We start from the raw sequence: 21,716 nt of genomic DNA on the forward strand, positions 1-21,716 counted from the left end.
GGACCCCCATTATTCTTTGGCAGGAGGACCTTACACGGTGGTCATTCCCCACTGCACCTTGGTGGCAGCTGCCCCTAGCTTCAGAGCATCCCTCAGCATATAGTCCTCGACCTTGGAATATGCCAGTCTGCAAAACCCAGTTGGGATCAACTTCATCTGGAAGATCAGCAAGTTTCGGGCAGAGCAAAGATCGTCTTTCACGGAGTTGATTGTCCTCCAGGCACAGTTGATGTTTGTCTCGGTGTACGTCCGGGGAACAGACCATAGAGCACGGCATCCCACATCACGGAGCTGCTCGGGATGAATGTCAACATACACTACTGCATTCCTTTTCAGACTTCCTTTGCATAGGCACATTCCAGAAGGTGATGTGTGTCAGTTTTGTTCCCCTCCACAGCCTCTTGGAGGGCAGCATGTGGTGGTGCAGAGAGTCCGGGCATGTATAAAGGATCTCACAGGCAGAGCCCTTCTCACCACCAGCCAAGTGATGTCCTGGCACCTGTTTGAAAGTTCTGACAATGAGGCGTTCTGCCCAATGACTGACTGTTTGCCCAGGGAACAGCTCGACATGATCCACCCTCTCCTTTTCCCAAAGGGTCTCAAGGACACTACATCCTAACCACTTCCTGATGGACTAGTGGTCAAAGATATTTTCCTCCACAAATTTCTCCATGAAGGACAGGTGATATAGAACGGTCCAACTACTTGGAGCGTTCCGTGACAGCGAGGCCAGGCTCATCCTTCACAACACCAGGAACAGACAGAACCTCATATGTGGTGACACTTGGTATTTGTGCACAGTGGGTCCACACAGAGCTTGATAAAGCCACACACAAAGGTGGCCATCTGGGTGAGGGTATGCTCATTGTGTTTTCTCCCCCTTTGTCCAGGTCTTTGTATATGGTGTTCCTTCAGATGCGGTCTAATTTCGAGCTCCACATGAAGCGAAAGATGGCCTGGGTGACTGCGGTGACGCAGGTTTGGTGAATAGGCCAGACCTGCACCACATATAACACACCTGATGATCAGTCTTTTACCCACAATGGAGAGTGACCGGTGCTCCCATCTGTCCAGTTCCTGCCTCACCTTAGTGACACACTCCTCTCAAGACTTGGCACACACCCCAGCCCCTCTGAACCAAATACCCAGCACCTTCAGGTGGTCTGTTCCAATGGCAAAGGGGATAAAGGATTGGTCAGACCAGTTTCCAAAGAGCATGGCTTCACTCTTGCTTCTATTTACCTTGACCCCCCCCCCCCCCCCCCCCCGAGGCCCATTCAAACTGGTTGCAGATGCACAGGAATCTGTACACTGACCGTGGATCCAAGCAGAAAACAGTGACATCAATCATATATAGGGAGATCTTAACCTAAGGCACTTGCTGCCAGGAATATTTATCCCTCTCAGACTTGCATCCTTCCTGATGGACGCGCCAAATGGCTCTACATCAGGTACAAACAAAGCAGGACACAGTGGGCAGCCCTACCAGACTCCACATCTGATTGGAAAGCTTTCTGATTCCCACCCATCAACTGAAACTATAATAACAACGTTGACAGAATGGAAAGACAACGGAATGAGGACATGCCACGACCCAAAGGACTAGCCACACTAGCATACATCAAAAACATTTCTGAACTGACAGCCAGACTACTGCGACCACTAGGACTCATAACAGCACACAAACCACCAGCCACTCTCAGACAACAACTCACAAGGATGAAGGACCCGATACCCACCATGAGCAAAACCAATGTAGTGTACAAAATCCCATGCAAGGACTGCACAAAACACTACATAGGATAAACAGGAAGACAGCTAACGATCCGTATCCATGAACACCAACTAGCCACGAAACAACATGACCAGTTATCCTTAGTAGCCACACACTCAGATGACAAGTAACATGAGTTCGACTGGGACAACACTACTATTATCGGACAAGCCAAACAGAGAACAGCCAGGGAATTCCTAGAGGCATGGCACTCATCCACAGATTCAACCAATAAGCACAGCGACCTGGACCCAATATACCGGCCACTGCAGCGGACAGCTCGAACTGACAACCGGAAACGGCAGAGACAAATCACTATAAATGCCGGAGGAAACATCACAGAAGCACTTCACAGGAGGCTCCCAAGCACTGAGGATGTCACCGAGACAGGGGACGAAATGTCTGCAACACAAATTCCCAGATCAGCGAACAGAACCACAACAACGAGCACCCGAGCTACAAATCTTTTCCCAAACTTTGAACAATGTTGACATGGAGCAGTCAGATTCAATTACAGATTGCCTCCGCAAAGCCCATTTTGGAGAGAACCTTTCTCCTGTCTTGCGATATCCTGTCAAAGGCTTTCTCCCGGTCCAGGCCAATGAGATAGGTGTCTACCCTGTCCTGCACACAGGAAATTGTATTCCTGAGGAACGCGAGACTCTCAGTGATCTTCTTGCCTGGTACAGCGCAGGTTAGATTGGGGTGAATCACTGATCCCGGATCAGACCTGACCTAGTTGGCAATGGCCTTTGACAAGATTTTGTAATTCACATTTAGCAGTGAGATTGGTTGCTAATTCCTGATGTTCTCCTTCTCCCCATTCTGCTTGTAGATGAGAGTGATGATACCTTTCTTAATGGATTCGCTCATGGTACCTGCCAGAAGCATACTGTCACACATTTCCAGTCCCATAGAGCAGAATAGAACTCGACCAGTGAGCAATTGCTTCCGGGAGTTTTATTCTTTTGAAAGGACTCGAGGGCCTTGGTCGGTTTGTCCAGAGATAGCTGCTAGTGCAGCCTCTCCTTCTTGTTGTCGTCTAAAACTTCCATGACAGAGGACAGGAAAGACTGGGAGGCTGCACTGCCAGTGGGCTTCATGTCATACAGTCTGGCATAAAAGGATTTGCTGATCCTCAGGATGTCAGACTGAGATGACATTACCGAGCCATCTTCTACCTTCAGGCTCCTGAGCACAGAGCTCTCCTTGTGCACCTTCTGGAAAAAGAAATATGAGCACTTCTTGTCCTACTCCATAGAGCAGATACCGGACTGGAAGATTATCTTGGAGACCTCCGAGGCAAAGAGCAAGACTTGCTGGCCCTTCACCTCCTGTAGGTGCTCTGCAACATCGACCCCATTGTCTGCAGCAGAACTAGGTTCTGCATACTTTTCTGGAGTTTGGACAGTTTCTCACACCTCTTTCTCACGTTCTGCACACCTTTGAGATAAAGAACTTCTTGATATTCCCTTTGACTGTTTCCCACCAGTCCACTGGAGACTCAAAGAGCGGCTTCATGGTTCTCTAACCTGTGTAATCCCTTTTGTGTTCCTCAAAGTTTTCTGAGGTCAACAATTTCGTATTCAGCTTCCACATTCCCTTGCCTGTTCTGGAGGAGGCAATGTTCAGAGAAGAACACCAGCTTGACGTTGGTGGTTCTGACTGAGAATGCTTGGGACACAAACAGGAAGTCTATCCTTGAGCGGACAGATCCGTCTGGCCATGACAAGGTGTGTCTATGCTGCGGTCCATCTGCAGTGATGCTGAAGATATGATGCAGCTTGACATCTTTGACCATTTCCATTAGGGGTCTGGACGTGGGATCTAATTTTTCGGGCACCCCCCCACTCCCAACCGGATAGTCCACCTGCATCAATGATACAGTTGAAGTCGCCAGCCAGAATGACCAAACTGGACGTAGCAGCCGACAGTGGAAGGTACTGCAGGACCTTCTTTCCCGCTGGTGCATACACATTAATTAGTTTTAGGGGAGCATTTCTGTATATAATGTCTTCTACTAGGATGTGCCTTCCCATCATCTCCTTAACCTCAGAGATGGTGAAGTTGCCTTCTCGCAGCAGAATACTGAGGCTGGAAGAGCGGTTATCATCCCCCCACTCCGAACAAACTGATGGCCCACAGGCCCACAAGCTCAACCAATGTCTGTAGCTGCAGAGGTGTGGTATCCACAGTCCTGCAGAAACAGTACATCTGTTGGCTAGGAAAGCCAATGTGGAGACACATTGCATGGAAGATTTAATGCTACACACATTAAAATGGGTGTTACAACTGCCAGCATTAAAGTTTATAAGGTTACCAATGTCCATTCACCAACAGTCCTGTTACTGGGGTGGCAGTCTGCATTCCCATGGTGTCGGTGAACTGCTGGACTTTTGCAGGGCTGAGGTAACTGTCCAGTTGCTCCCTGGGGCCATTTTTCCAGTCTGGTGTCGTTGGGGTGAGACCAATAACAGCAGAGTCAAATTCTGAGACTGACAAAAGGGACAGCCAGAGGATAGCAGATCCCAGTTACCAGGCGCTATGGGGCAATGGTTACCCTGTGGTTCTCACTGGGTAGGGGTGGAGTCCCCTTAGGGATTCCATCATTTCTGGATTGGGGGATACTCGTCTCCACTTCCCCCATGGCGTTCTGCCTCTTTTTCTGATGATGGGCATTCTTTCACCCCTCTTTGCTATCAGAGCAGCTGTTGGTGTCATCCTCATGTAGCTGTCTTTTCCCACTTTGTTGTGAGGCTCTTCGAGCCTGGAGGTTTTTCTCTTTCCTACATTTCACCGGTATCCACACCCCACCTCCTTCGTTTCCTCCTCCTCCATTGACTCTGTCTGTCCAGCTGAATCTTAGGTCAGTTGATGTGTCTCTGCGCTGGCTACCATCTGTTTCACTCCAGCCTGTCCTTCAGGCCATCTGAGCGTAACTGCACCCCCCCCTCCCCCCCACACCTTGTACATGTGACCTGTTTCCCCACATAGGTTATAGCTTTGAGACTTCTTACAGTCCTTGGTCAGGTGACCCTCCTGTTTGTAGTTCCTGCAGTCAGTAGCTTTATAGTCCATTGCCGTGTACCCTGCCCCTCCGGCAGGTTTGGCACACTCTATGCTGCCCTGCATACATCAGATAGTTTCTGTTCCCTCCAATCATGAAGTTGGAGGGTGAATAGAGGATGTTCCCATTGGCGTCCATCTCCAGGGTCACCTCGACCTGCCTCTTATTGGTTCAGATTCCAAAGGACATCAGTGCTGTCTCCTTCAAGCTGCACATGCCTTCCCAGGAAGGTCAGGACATCTACTGCTGGGATACGGGGATTGTACATATGAATTGTAACAATCCGGCTCCTCTGTGCAAAGGGGATGCACAATGGCACCCACAGAGAGGATGGAGAAGACAGCCTCACCTCCTTTGTCCTCAAATATCTTCATCCAACATTTGCAGTCCCTTGTTGAACATCTGAAGGGTTTTTTTCTTGAGCCTTGTGTTTGATGCTTCATGCAGTTGCCGCTCTCTCTACTCAATGATAGCTTCACAATGACTTGTAATAACACTCCAAAAAAACATGTGTAATGTTGTTGCTCTCTAGACTTGTGTTGCTTGAAGAACTGAATATGCTTGCATGCTAAGAACCATAATGAAATCACATGATCAACTGACAAGTGCCTACTAGCAGAAGCAAACTCAAGTGTTTTAAATAAATAGAATCCATGCTACTTAATTTGTGTTACTTCCTAATAACACAATAAATATGACAAAACTCCTCCAGCAAACATGAGCAATGCACATGCAATGGCTGTCAGTAAATTACATAATCTCTGTTGCTACTCATTGATTGCCCACTTCACTGAAAGCCTTGCAGAGCCAGTATCACCATTTCCAATGACCGGGGACAGTGATAATTTTCTGAACTCTAGTTCGATTCCCTCTTCACCTGTTCACTTTAAAATGGCTGAAGGACCATTAACTACTTATGTGTCTTAGTTTGCTGCTCTGTTGTCATAATGCATGTAAGGAGGCAAAGAGTGGTTCCATGAATAGGAACAATAGCATAATCATTGGGTGGATAGCATTTGATGAGAGTGATTATGAGAGAATATTGTTTGGAATAAAGGATTGAGGAATGGAGCCTGGACTGAGGGCAGTCAAAGCAGTGACAATAGTAGCAACAGAACAAAGGAGAGTGAACTTGAGGGTAGACAGTGTAGCAACGGCCATAGTAGGTTAAGTACCTGAGGACTTGGATCAGAGTGATCCTGGGGGTGAACAGTGGCTGTCGGATAAAAACCTGAGGACCGGGCTCAGTCAGAGCAAATATGGAACTGAATTCAGGGGCGGAGCTCTAGAAGGGAAGCCACAACTCAAAAAGTGACATAACCTTGGCTATTCAGGAACCAGGTTTGCAGATAGAATGAGTAAGGTCTGGAGAGACATGAAGTACTTACTTTTTTGGGGTGTAGTATACTAGGAATACTCAGTGGGAGAGAGATCTGAATTTGATGGCAAATGGGTAAAGTTGTATGATCAGTTCATTGATTATTGTCTGCAGTGATAAGGTTGATCTAGCCAAAAAAATACAAAGTGGCAAGAGAACTGAGCCAATGGAATGCTCCTCCTGCAAAATGTGGCAAATCAGGGACAATTCCAGTGTCCATCGTGACCATGTATGCAAGAAGTATATTCAGCTGCAGCTCCTAATTTGCCACATGGAGCAGCTGGAGCTACAGATGGGCTCACTATGGAGCATCCATGATGCTGAGAACATGATAGATAGCACACTTAATGAGCTGGTCACACCATCAGTAAGGACTATACAGACTTGGGTAACCCAAGAAAGCACGGTAGGTGTTGTAGGAGTCCCCTGTGGCCATTCCCCTCTCAAGCAAGTATACCATATGGATATTGCTGTGGGAGTTGGCTTCTCAGGATAAAGCAGCAGCAGCAGCAGCAGCAGCAGCAGGAGGAGGAGGCAGATCAGTGTCACCACGACTGGTAGTTTTGTACAGCAAGGAGGGTCAAAGTGTATGTGAGATTACAGGATTGTGTGTTCCCCCCACCCCCCAACGTGCCAGGGTCAAGGATATCTCTAAGCAGGTACAAAATATTCTCAAGGAGGAGAGTGAGCAGCCAGAGGTTATGGTTCATATGCACATGAACACCATGTGCAGAAAGAGAGGTGAAATTGTGCAAAGGGAGTTCAGGGACCAAGTTAAGAAGGTGAAAAGCAGGAAGTATTATAGCTGTAATCTCAGAATTACTTCTTTTGTCATATGCTGGATAATGCATTTAAATTTGGAACTAAAAAGCTGGTGTAAGGGGAAGGGCTTTAGGGATGTTTTCCTAGGCAGGTGGATCTTGTACAAGTCCAACAGGTTACACCTCAACTGGAGGGGCAGGAATCAAAGTAATAAATCAGTAATTAAAATGACTGAGTAGGAGTCCAAGACTAAGGCCAGTAGGGCTAAGAGGAAGAATAAACAGGGAGTGGTTACTGAACATGGCAGGACTAGCAGTGTGATACGTATTTGTTTTAATGTGAGGAGTATAACAGGTAAGTCAGATGACCTTGGATTAATACAGATAAATATGGTATTGTGGTTATTGATTGAGAGACGGCCAAAACTGGTAGCGAAATCTTCTGAGATTTTGATGATTCAGGGTGAGATAGAGAAGGATATAAGAGAGATGGGAGAGTTGTGTCACTGATAAAGGAGAATATCACAACTGTACTGAGGAAGGATGCCTTGAAGAGTTCATCAAGCGAGGTCATGTGGGTAGTTCAGGAATAGGAAAGGTGCCTTCTGGTGGGACTGTACTACAGGCCTTTCAACAGTAAATGGGCAATAGTGGAAAAGATATATGGAAAAATGTGAAAACAATAGAGTTGTTCCACTATTTTGACTGGGGCACATTGTGCCTAGAGCTTGGATTGGGTAGGAGGGTGGTTCTTATGTTTGTCCAAAATGTTTTTTTTTGAAGCAGGGAAGGGGAAATACTAGACTTAGCATTAGGGAATGAGTCCGGCCAAGAGATCAAGGTTTAAGTGGAGGAGGGTTTTGGGAATGGTGCCCATAATTCTAGAATGTTCGAGTTACTTGCAGGTAAGGATAAGGTCCTTGAGCGTAAGTATTAAATTGGGGTAAGGCTAACTACCACAATGTTCGGCAAGAACTGAGGAATGTAGATTGGGGGTGTCTGTTTCTTGATAAATCCACATCTGGTGTGAGAATCTTTTCAAGGACAGTTAATCAGAGTTCAGGACCAGCATTTTCCTGTGGAAATGAAGGATAATGGTGGCAAGATTTGAGAACCTTGGAAGAAAAGAGAAATTGAGAGCTTAGTCAAAAACTAAAAGGAAGCGCACGTAAAGTTTAGGAAATTGAAGACAGACTGAGCCCTCGAAGAACAAAGATAGCAGTAAAGGAATTAGGACAAGTTAAAAGGGGACATGAAATATCTTTGGCAAACAGGATTAAAGAAAATCTCAAGGTGTCTTATACATATATAAGGAACAAAAGGTTGTTAGGGAAAGAGTAAGTCCATTCAAGGGTAAAGGAGAGAATTTATGTATGGAGCTGGAGGAAATGGGTGAGGTCCTTAATTATTACTTTGGATCAGTAATCACAAAGGAAAAACACAAGATCGACGTTGAGTCTTGGGAGTAGTATGTTCATATTTTAGGGTGTGTCAATATGAAAAAGCGTGCTGGGTGTTTTGAAAAGCAGTAAGGTAGCCCAATCTCCAGGACCTGATTGAACCTATTTCAGAATGTTGAGGAAGGCAGATGAGAAAATTGCTGGCACTTTTGCATCCTCTTTAATCACAGGAAAGGTCCAGAGGACTGGAGAGTAGCCAACATTGTTTCTTCATTTAAGAAGGACAACAGGGGTAATTCCTGAAATTACAGTCAGTGGCAGAGGAACTTTTGGAGAAGATTCTTTGGAATCAGAGTTACCCATATTTGGAAAAATACAGACTTACTAGTGGTAGACAGCATGACTTTGTGCATGGGCGGTCTTGCCTCGCAAACTTGAGAGCTTTTTTTGAGGAAGTGAGAAAGATAATTGAAGTGGGCACAGTGGTTAGCACTGCTGCCTCACAGCGCCTGAGACCCGGGTTCAATTCCCGCCTCAGGCGACTGACTGTGTGGAGTTTGCAGGTTCTCCCCGTGTCTGCGTGGGTTTCCTCCGGGTGCTCCGTTTTCCTCCCACAGTCCAAAGATGTGCAGGCCAGGTGAATTGGCCATGCTAAATTGCCCATAGTGTTAGGTAAGGGGTAAATGTAGATGGAGGGGTATGGATGGGTTACGCTTCGGCGGGGCGGTGTGGACTTGTTGGGCCGAAGGGCCTGTTTCCACACTGTAATTAATCTAATCTAATCTAATCTAAAAAAAAGAAGGCAGGATGGTAGATGTTGTCAAACACATTACTAAAGTCCATTTGGACACAATCCCTCTTGGCAGGCTGATTCAAAAAGTCAAGTCACATGGGATCCGTGGTGAGCTGGTAAGATTGATACACAACTGGCTTAGTCATAGAAGGCAGAAAGTAGAAGTGGAATGTTGTTTTTCTGACTGTAGGTACAAGACCAGTGGTGGTTCATGGTTATTATGGATGACACAAAGAGTGGGGGAGCTGCTAATCATAGAGAGAATTGCCAGAGGATATAGCAGAAAATAGATAGGCAAGAGACTTGGATGGAGAAATGGCAGACTGAGATTAATCGAGGTTATACACATTTTGGAACCTCTAATGTAGGAGGGAAATATACAGAAAATGACCGAACACTTAGTAGCATCAACATATAGAGGGATCTTGGCAGACAGGACATTCCTGAAATTGGCATCACAAGTGGATAAGATGGTAAAGAAGGCATATGGCATGCTCACCTTCATTGGTCAGAGCATAGAGCATAAAAATTGGCAAGTCATGTTCAGCTGCATAGAACTTCAGTCAGGGCACATTTGGAATACCAAACTATCAGAAAGATGTGGATGCTTTGGAAAGGGTACAGAAAATGTTTACCAAGATGTTGACTGATTTGGAGGGTATTGGCTATGGGGAAAGATTGAACAAACTTGATTTGTTTTTGCTTGAAAGTCAGAGGATGAGGAGTGACCTGATAGAAGTTTGTAAAATTAGGAGAGTCATGAACAGAATGGATGTCCAGAATCTTTTTCCCAGGGTGGAAATGCCAATTTCTTGGAGACCTAGGTGCAAAATTAAATGGAGTAAGTTTAAATGAAATGTGAGAGACAAGTTTATTTTTCAAAAAAAGTAAATGACTAGAATGTGCTGCCAGAGGAGCTGGTAGAGGTAGATACACAAGCAACTTTTAAGAGACATCTGACAGATATATCAATATGCGGGCAACAAAGGGATATAAACTGTATGGAGGCCAAAGAGTCCTAGTTTAGAAAGGCATCATGTTTGACACAGATTTGGTGGGCTGAAGGGCCTGTTCTTGTGTTGTATTATTCTTTGTTCTCTTTTTGATAGGGTGAGTGCTGGTGATTGTCGCATAGATAAAGAATGTCAGAAATTGCATTGTGTAGGAGACCACATTCTTTGAGATAATTACTGAAGTTGAAGTTAGATTGATATAAGGAATACCAGAAAATGTGTTATTAAAAAACAAGTATCGTTGAGCAGCACAATATAATTTCTTTTGAATTTGGAAGAGGCAGAATTTGAGACTTGAGTTGCACTGGAAATATTCTAAGAAAATTCTGCCTGCAAACAAGTTTTGATTGTTTGACCTGCAGAGTATTAAAAGTATGTAGGTACCAATCTTAGCAGAAAATGAAAACCATCCTTATCCTGCAGACAGGAAACATCTCTCTTACTCAGTCTCTCCACATGGAGAAGACAGAAATCACAAGAAAGCATAAAATGAAAAAAAGAAAAGATGTAAATTCACCTTATCAATCACTAAATAAAGAAATGACTACTAACCTACCAGCAAAAGCATATAATTATTGTAAAACTCAAAAAGATGAGTAATGTCCTAGAGGAAACTTGAGAAAGCTGAGTGAGGTAGTTGGGGCGACCCCCGTATAAATATCTAGGTAAATTAGTCACTGTGTTTTCCTGCCCTGAACTTGAACTTTGTTGCTTTCTATCCAGCAGAATTCCACTGGCTGCCTACTGTTGACCTCTTCTATCATTTCTGACTTTGCCTGCATGTTTTTCCTAGCTGTTTTCCTCCTGTTGTTAGAGAAAATTATTCTCTCCTGCTGAACCCCATTTCCAGGAACATATCCAGGGGAGATACCTGTGAAATGAGACACAGCCTTTGACTGTCTATTATGACTGAAATACCATTTCCTTCTTTCTTCCTAAATCCAACATTTTCACCCAATATGTACAGAGCCCTCTTCTGAATACTTTTCTTGCATTGCCCTGTGCAATCTTGATCGCAAATTAGATACAGGAAAGCCTGGAATCAGGTAACATTGATATGGTTGTATAGGAAGCTACTGTCAGATAAGCTTAAAGTTTGTTTGTGCCTTCTCTTACACGCTGCTCCCTCCTGAAGAAATAAAACCTTAAAATGTATATATTAACAAAATGACCACATTTATTTTGTCCAAACACAGAGGCATAGAAATAAAGTATAACGTTCAAATTAAGAAGGGTTCTATCTGAGCAGGTTGGTTGAGGCAGCATGTAAACAAACTGGTTGTAAAACCCCAGATTCAATTATCAAGCCAACTTTAAATGATTGCAATAGGTGAAAGCAAGGATGCTTTAATTAAACTCAGTACCTTGAGCTGGGATGGGGAAAATCAACTTGCTCCTATTCATTTATCCAGTTTTACTGAGCTGAGCTGTTTTCCTGTTCTTCTTCCATTGCCAGTGGACTTTATGCTTACCATCTTCTACATGATTTCCCAACTAACAGGTAAAACCAATTTGCTCCCTCTTGCCCTCTGTAAATGTTCAACAAATGGAGTTTCACATGTCTCTTGCTCTTTTATGGGTAATATGCATTAATTTTCACCCTCTAGCTTTTTCTCTGCTGGATGAGACAACACACACAAAAAAGTTGAAAATGTGAGAGAAAATCAGATGACTTAATGACTCTCTCCATGTCTTGGAAATGAATATCCCACCTAAAACTGTTGGCCACTAAATTTTTTGGTTGGGCACTTTTTGGACTATTACCTCACAAGGTTGTTAAAAAAAACCCACGTCAAAAAATAAAACAAAGAACTCTGGATGCTGGGAGATCTAAAACAAATACTTAAATTGCTGGAGAAACTCTGGAGGTCTGGTATCTGTTTTCATCTATCTGCTCACCTCTCCCCTACCCAACTTATCCCACCTTCAGCATAAATATCATTTTTCCCTAAATTCAGTTCTGATGAAGAATAATAGAACTCAGTATGTTTTTCTGCTTTCTCACACAACTATTGGCAGACTTACTGAGTTTCTCTAGCAATTTATGTTTTTGATGCAGTTGGCCAAATGAAGTTACTTTGTGTTGCCTGTCATTTTCCATTATTCAGCACCTCTGTGCTCGCCTCATCTCCTCCTTTTTCCCTCTTCTCTAGTTCCTTTGCAGCAGCCAGAACCTATTGAAGGAACTACATCAGTGGAGGTAAACTCAGACATTGCATCTTTGCCAGGAAATAACGCAGAGACTGACACCCAGATTGGGTTAGGGATTGAGTAGATGAACGTGCACGTAATAACATGCCCAGAGATATATTTATGGGTTTCTTCCTTCAGATTCTTACCATATAAATGAGGGAAGCAAGTCATAGAGTCATAAAGATGTACAGCATGGAAACAGACTCTTTAGTCCAACCCGTCCATGCCAACCAGATTTCCCAACCCAATCTAGTCCCACCTGCCAGTACACGGCCCATATCCCTCCAAACCCTTCCTATTCATATACCCATCCAAATGCCTCTTAAATGTTGCAATTGTACCAGCCTCCACCAATTCCTCTGGCAGCTCATTCCATACCCATACCACCCTCTGCGTGAAACATTTGCCTCTTAGGTCTCTTTTATATCTTTCCCCTCTCACCCTAAATCTATGCCCTCTAGTTCTGGGCTCCCCGACCCCAGGGAAAAGACTTTGCCTATTTACCCTATCCATGCCCCTCATAATTTTGTAAACTTCTGTAAGGTCACCCCTCAGCTCCAGGGAAAACAGCCCAGCCTGTTCAGCCTCTTCCTATATCTCAAATCCTACAACCCTGGCAACATCCTGGTAAATCTTTTCTGAACCCTTTCAAGTTTCACAGCATCTTTCCGATAGAAAGGTGACCAGAATTGCACGCAATATTCCAGCAGTGGCATAACTAATGTCCTGTACAGCTGCAACATGACCTCCCAACTCCTGTACTCAATACTCTGACCAATAAAGGAAAGCATACCAAACACCTTCTTCACTATCCTAACTAACTGCGACCCCACTTTCAAGGAGCTATGAACCTGCACTTCAAGGTCTCTTTGTTCAGCAATATTCCCTTGGACCTTACCATTAAGTGTATTAGTCCTGCTAAGATTTGCTTTCCCAAAATGTAGTACCTAGCTTTTATCTGAATTAAACTCCATCTGCGACTTCTCAACCCATTGGCCCATCTGGTCAAGATTCTATTGTAATCTGAAGTAACCCTCTTCGCTGTCCACTACACGTCCAATTTACTAACTTACTCACTGTACCTCTTATGCTCACATCCAAATCATTTACGTAAATGACAAAAAGTAGAGGACACAGCACCGATCCTTGTGGCACTCCACTGGTCACAGGCCTCCAGTCTAAAAAACAACTCTCCACCATTACCCAAGTGGTGAAGATTACACAAAGAGTCAGCAGACAGATGTAGAGGCTTAATCGAATGGGCAAAAAACCTGGCAGGGTGAATGCAATGTGGACAAATGGGAGATCATACACTGTCGGAAGAATAGTTCTTCTGAATATTACTTAAATAGAGAAAAGCAGCATAAAACTGTGTCACAAAGACAAAATGCAAGCATTCAAGTTCAGTGTAATAAGGGAGACAGTTGGAATGTTGACCTTTATTTCAAAGAGAAAGGAACACACAAAAAAGGGAGGTTTTGCAAAATCGATAAAAGCCACTAGTGAGAGCACAGCTGGAATATCGTGACAGTTTTAAGACCCTTATCTAAGGACAGCTATACTGACAATGCAGGCAGGCTGAAAAGGGTAGACTAGGCTGACTCATCAGAATACAGAAAAATGAGAGGCAAGCTTTTGAAACTAACAAGAATCTTAGGGTACTGAACAGGGTAGTAATAAAAATATCATTGCCCCTTGTGGGGGAATCTAAAACCAGAGGGCATAATCTCAGAATAGTCATTTAAGGCAGCGATGAGTTAATATTTTTTTCTCTCAGTCAATAGTAAATCAATATAATTCTTCACCACAGAGGGCTTCCAGGCTGGGTCATTAAGTATGCTCCTATGTCTTATTGTCTTATAAGGATATGATGATTAGTATTCTTTGGGAGATTCCAATCACGCTGAATGATTATAATGACGAGAAGGAACTTGAGTTGAGTTTAAAGTGTTTTTACCAGCCCCATCACAGAGAAAACTCACACTAGTGAGTACCATTGTCTAATTTATGGTTTTAATTTGATTTATTACTGTCACATTTACTGAGGTACAGTGAAGAGAATGTTGTCCTAGGTGCTTTACAGGCAGGCCATACGATACACCTGAATCAGCGTTACACAAGAAATTGCAGGATTCAGGGTTACAGATGCTGAGAAGGTACAAGGAGTGATCAATATTAACTGAACTGGATGTTTTTCATTCACACAGACTTTTATCATGGCTGGCTAGACTTTCAGTCTTTGTCCTTCCCTCGTGGAATCTTTGAATCAGTAGTGATGGTGACAATAGAAAATGATCAACTTTCAGAGGTAGGCATTATGGAGAAGCTGATCATTACTGAAACTGCTCAAATTTCTGCAAGTAGCAGCCATTGTATGACACTAGCTTTACACAGATGATGAAGGTAATATCCAAAATCAATACCTATGTCTTTAGGTGTTGCTCTCTTGTTCGGTTCATCATAATATTTTAACACCCAACAATGCACCATTAATAAACTTCAAATGGGATTAAAATTGAATAGTTTCTACAAATGTCAGATGATCCACTTAGTTAGATTTGGTGAAGTAGGTTACAATTACCCTGTTAATGTCAACTGTTCAGGCATTTACAGAATTGCATTCTTTGTTATGTTATAGTTACAACTTGCATCATAAATACGGTAGCACACTAAAAATCCTTGGTTAGATCAAAAGTGGTATACAATATTCATAATTGTGATTTGGGAAAAGAACAATGATTTGACCATTGAATTCTTGATTCTAAGGAATTGGAACAACTTGTATTATAAAATCAAATGAGGAAACATAACATTTCAGGACGCATAGGTGTGTACTAGCAATGTCAAGGCTCAAAAGGCTATGGGCTAAGTGTTGAAAAACAGGATTAGAATAGTTATAGACACAGAGATGTACAGCGCAGAAACAGACCCTTCAGTCCAACTCGTCCGTGCTGACCAGTTATCCTAAATTAATCTAATTCCATTTGCCAGCATTTGTCCCATATCCCTCTAAACACTTCCTATTCATATATCCATCTACATGCCTTTTAAATGTTGTACCAGCCTCCACCACTTCCTCTGGTCGCACATTCCACACACTGCACGAAAAATTGCTCCTTAGGTCTCTTTTAAATCTTTTCCCTCTCACCTTAAACCTATGCCCTCTCATTTTTTTTTACTCCACTACCCCAGGGAAAAGACCTTGTCTATTTATTCTACCCATATCTCTCATAATATTATAAACCTCTATGTGATGGTGACAATAGAAAATGTTCAGCTTTCAGAGGTAGGCATTACGGATAAGCAGATCATTCCTGAAACTGCTCAAATTTCTGCAATTGTAGCCATTGTATGTAGCAGCCATTGTATGACACCAGATTTACACAGATGATAAAGGTGATATCCAAAATCAATATCTTTGTCTTTAGCTGTTGCTCTCTTGTCCGGTTCGTCATAATATCTTATCACCCAATGATGCACTATTAACAAACTTCAAATGGGATTAAAATTGAACAGTTTCTACAAATGTCAGATGATCGATTTAGTTAGATTTTGTTAAATAGGTTACAATTATCCTGTTAAAAGACAACTGTTCAGCCATTTAAAATCACCCCTCAACCTGTAATGGTCCAGGGAAAATAGCCCCAGTCTATTCAGCCTTTCCTTATAGCTCAAACACTCCAACCCAGCCAACATCCTTGTAAAACTTTCAACCCATTCAAGTTTCACACCATATTTTCTATAGCAGGGTGACCAGAATTACAGTGTTCCAAAAGTAGCCTAACCAATGTCCCGTACAGCTGCAACATAACTTCCCAATTCCTGTACTTAATGCCCTGACCAATAAAAGAAAGCATTCCAAACACCTTCTTCACATATCCTATTCACTTGTGATTCAATTTTCAAGCAATTATAAACCTGCAGCCCAAGGTATTTTAGTTCAGTAACACTCCCCAGCACCTTACCATTAAGTATATAAATTGTGCCCTGATTTGCCTTTCCAAACTGCAGCACCTCACACTTACCTAAATTAAACTCCATCTGCCACGCTTTGGCACATTGGCCCATCTGATCATGATCCTGTTGTACTCTGAAGTAACCTTCTTTACTTACCATTACACCTCCAATTTTGGGGTCATCTGCAAACTTCTAACTGCATTTCCCATGTTCACATCCAAATTATTTACAGAGGAACCTCGACTGTCCAAAGGACATGGGTTGACAGTATTTTGTTTGGATAGTCCAATTCCGGATAATCGAATGCTGGATAACAGTTTAGCCGAGCGTTGTGACCTTGCCATCTTGCTGGATAATCCGATATTCAAATAATCGAATGCTGGATAATCAAGGTTCCTCAATAAATAAAGAACAAAAACAGTGGACCCAGCACCGATCCTTGTAGTGCACCACTGGTCATAGGCCTCCAGTCTGAAAAGCAACCCTCCACCACCACCATCTGTCTTGTAACTTAGAGCCAGTTCTAAATCTAAATGACTTGTTCTCCCTCTATTCCATGTGATTTAATCTTGCTAACCAGTGTACAATGAGGAATCTTTTCGAACATCTTTCTGAAATCCTTATAGATCATGTCTACTATTGCCCTCATCAATCCCTTCATTACTTCTTCAAAAAACTTAATCAAGTTAGTGATTTCTTATACACAAAACTATGTTGATTATCAGTCCTTGCCTTACCAAATACATAAATCCTCTCCCTCAGGATTCTCTCCAACAACCTGTCGCCACCAATGTCAGGCTTACTGGTCTCTAGTTCCCTAGCTTTCTTTACTACTTTTCTTAAATAGTGGCACCAGGTTAATCACCCCAGTCTTCTGGCACCTCACCTGTAGCTATTGAAGATACAAATATCTCAGCAAGTGGCCCAGCAATCATTTCCCTAGCTTCCCACAGAGTTCCAGGGTACACATGACCAGGTCCTGGGGATTTGTCCACCTTTCATGTGCTTTAAGCCATCCAGTGCCTCCTCCTCTGTGATATGGATATTTTTCAAGATGTCATTAACTATTTCCCCACATTCTATATCTTCCATATCATCCTCCACAGTAAACACGAATTCAAAATACTCACTTAGTATCTCCCCATCTCCTCTGCTTCCACACATTGGAAAAGCCTTCCTGATCTTTAAGGAGCCCTATTGTCTCCCGAGTTATCCTTTTGTCCTTAATATATTTTTGGAATCACTTTGGATTCTCCTTAACCCTATTTGCCAAAGCTATCTCATGTCTCCTTTTTGCACTCCTGATTTCCCTCTTAAGTGTACTCCTACTGCCTTTACACTTCAGTACTCTAAAGGGATTCTACAAATATATTAAGGACAGAAGTATAATTAGGGCATGAATAAGGTTCCTTTAAGATCAGGGAGGCTGCCTATGTGTGGAACCACAGGGGATGGCAGAGACACTAAACAAGTATTTTGCATTCGGATGTTATTTTTAACTGGCACAGACGCAATGGGTCAAAAGGCATTTTTCTGTGCTTAGATCACTATAACTATATAAGACAAACAGCTTTGCTTATCCTTGACCAAATGATAACAAGCCAAAAGTCTTAATAAACTAAACTGAGAAATCAAGAAACAAGAGCCTAGAACGGCACGGTGGCACAGTGGTTAGCACTGCTGCCTCACAGCGCCAGAGACCCGGGTTCAGTTCCCGCCTCAGGCGACTGACTGTGTGGAGTTTGCACGTTCTCCCTGTGTCTGCGTGGGTTTCCTCTGGGTGCTCTGGTTTCCTCCCACAGTCCAAAGATGTGCAGGTCAGGTGAATTGGCCATGCTAAATTGCCCGTAGTGTTAGATAATGGGTAAATGTAGGGGTATGGGTGGGTTGCGCTTCGGCGGGGCGGTGTGGACTTGTTGGGCCAAAGGGCCTGTTTCCACACTGTAAGTAATCTAATCTAATCTAAACTTATGGAATGGCGATGGCTGACATGATAAAACTAGTCCCCTTGAATCATCCTGGATTGGACTACAAAATTGCACCAGCCATAAAAGACCAGTTGGTTAGGGCTGGAACACAAGTTTTCTGAGTCTGTAGATGGGAATAAGTTTGGAATGGGACTGAGGGGTGAATGTAAATTGCCTGCAATTTATAACGTGGAAAGGTCCTGTATCTCCCAGCTAATGTTCAGCTATCTTACATCATTTCCAGAAGAAGGCTTCAAGCAGTCTATTTAAATGTACAGGCCATTCTCCTTAAACACGCGTTTCATCAACAAGCTTGGTGAATTGGGGAATGACTTTTCTATAATGCGAACTCCATTGGCTATTATGCGATTCCATCCTGGCACTAGGTATCGCGGTGTGGGGAGGACTGGACTCCACATCTACATCATGTGCTCAGACAGCTCACATGTTTTCTCGTGAAGAACATCATGAAAGATACAGTGCTGTACTCAGTAGCTTAAAGTTCTGTTTTTTTTCCCAAATCGTGCTATGTTTTCCAGCATTCAGGTGAAATAATAATTGCAGGTGGTGACCATAAAAGAAAGGCAATAGCACTTCAACAGAAGCTGGATGTTATAAAGCATTTTGAGCCTAATGAAAGAGCATGTGATATTATTTGTGCAACAGGAATAAAGGAGTCTACTCTACACACCATTAGAGACAACGCAGAAAGAATTAAAGCAAATTGCATTGCTAGAACAAGTTTGAGTGCAAGCAAGTCAATGAGAGCATGAAGAAAAGAACTTGAGGATGTGGAGCAACTTTTAAGTGTACAGATAAAGATTAATCAAAAAAGTGATGTGGGCCACCTTACCATAAAACAGAAACCTTATCAATTTACAAGGAACTAAGGAAAAAAAGCTGAAAATCCTGCAGATGTGCCTGCCTTCAGTGCACATAGCGGGTGGTTTGCTGTATTTAACTGCCGCTAAGTTTTCATTATGTAGCAAAGCTGCCAGTGCAGATGTGGAACATGCACTGTCACTTACTTCTATGGTAAAAACATTGAGGAAGAAGGCTACACCTGAGACCAAACCTTTAATTTGGACAAGACAGGTTTATATTGGAAGCATATATCATCTAGAAGCTAAGAATTTCTAAGAATAAAGCACACATTCCAGGTATTAAGGTTGCAAAGGATCATATGACTGTGTTGTTGGGCGGCAATGCCAGTGGGGACTTAAAGCTTAAGCCTGTGTTAGTGTATCACACGGCCAACCCGTGGGCCTTGAAACTAAGTCCACTCTAGGTGTTTATTTCAGGTCAAGCAAAAAGAGATTGATAATGGGACAGGTTTTTTTCTGACCTTACATTGAAGTTTTCAAGGATAGAGTCATAGAGATGTACAGCATGGAAACAGACCCTTCGGTCCAACCCATCCATGCCAACCAGATATCCCGACCCAATCTAGTCCCACCTGTCAGCACATGGCCCATATCCCTCCAAACCCTTCCTATTCATATACCCATCAAAATGCCTCTTAAATGTTGCAATTGTACCAGCCTCCACCACTTCCTCTGGCAACTCATTCCATACCTGTACCACCCTCTGCATGAAAAGATTGCCCCATAGGTCTCTTTTATATCTTTCACCTCTCACCTTAAACCTATGCCCTCTAGTTCTGGACTCTCCAGCCCCAGGGAAAAGACTTTGCCTATTTACCCTATCCATGCCCCTCATAATTTTGTAAACCTCTATAAGGTCATCCCTCAGCCTCTGACGCTCCAAGGAAAACAGCCCCAGCCTGTTCATCCTCTCCCTATAGCTCAAATCCTCCAACCCTGGCAACATCCTTATAAATCTTTTCTGAACCCTTTCAAGTTTCATAACATCTTTACATTAGGAAGGAGACCAGAATTGCACGCAATATTCCAACAATGGCCTAACCAATGTCCTGTACAGCCGCAACATGACCTCCCAACTCCTGTACTCGATACTCTGACCAATAAAGGAAAACATACCAAACGCCTTCTTCACTATCCTATCTACATGTGACTCCACTTTCAAGGAACTATGAACCTGCACTCCAAGGTCTCTTTGTTCAGCAACACTCCCTAGACCTTACCATTAAGTGTAGAAGGCCTGCGAAGATTTGCTTTCCCAAAATCCAGCACCTCACATTTATCTGAATTAAACTCCATCTGCCACTTCTCAGCCCATTGGCCCATCTGGTCAAGGTCCTGTTGTAAGCTGAGGTAACCCTCTTCGCTGTCCACTACACCTCCAATTTTGGTGTCATCTGCAAACTTACTAACTGTACTCTTATGCTCGCATCCTAATAATTTATGTAAATGACAAAAAGGAGAGGACCAGCACCGATCCTTGTGGCACTCCACTGGTCATAGGCCTCCAGTCTGAAAAACAACCCTTCTCACCACCCCCTGTCTTCTACCTTTGAGCCAGTTCTGTATCCAAATGGCTAATTCTCCCTGTATTCCATGAGATCTAACCTTGCTAATCAGTCTCCCATGGGGAACCTTGTCGAACGCCTTACTGAAGTCCATATGAATCATATCTATCGCTCTGCCCTCATCAATCCTCTTTGTTACTTCTTCAAAATGCTCAATCAAGTTTGTGAGACATGATTTCCCACACACAAAGCCATGTTGACTATCCGTAATCAGCCCTTGCCTTTCCAAATACATGTACATCCTGTCCCTCAGGATTCCCTCCAACAACCTGCCCACCACCGAGGTCAGGCTCACTGGTCTGTAGTTCCCTGGCTTGTCTTTACCGCCCTTCTTAAACAGTGGCACCACATTAGCCAACCTCCAGTCTTCCAGCACCTCACCTGTGACTATTGATGATACAAATATCTCAGCAAGAGGCCCAGCAATCATTATCTAACTTCCCACAGAGTTCTAGGGTACACCTGATCAGGTCTTGGGGATTTAACCACCTTTCCCCATTTCAAGCCATCCAGCACTTCCTCCTCTGTAATATGGACATTTTGTAAGATGTCACCATCTGTTCCCCTACAGTCTATATCTTCCATATCCTTTTCCACAGTAAATACTGATGCAAAATATTCATTTAGTACCTCCCCCATTTTCTGTGGCTCCACACAAAGGCCACCTTGCTGATCTTTGAGGGGCCTATTCTCTGCCTAGTTACTCTTTTGTCCTTAAATGTATTTGTAAAAACTCTTTGGATTGTCCTTAATTCTATTTGCCAAAGCTATCTCATGTCCCCTTTTTGCCCTCCTGATTTCCCTCTTAAGTATACTCCTACTTCTTTTATACTCTTCTAAGAATTCACTTGATCTATCCTGTCTATACCTTACATATGCTTCCTTCTTTTTCTTAACCAAACCCTCAATTTCTTTAGCCATCCAACATTCCCTATACCTACCAGCCTTTCCTTTCACCCTAACA

The sequence above is a fragment of the Chiloscyllium punctatum genome, chromosome 9 (assembly GCF_047496795.1).
Source record: "Chiloscyllium punctatum isolate Juve2018m chromosome 9, sChiPun1.3, whole genome shotgun sequence".
Lineage (NCBI taxonomy): Eukaryota > Metazoa > Chordata > Chondrichthyes > Orectolobiformes > Hemiscylliidae > Chiloscyllium > Chiloscyllium punctatum.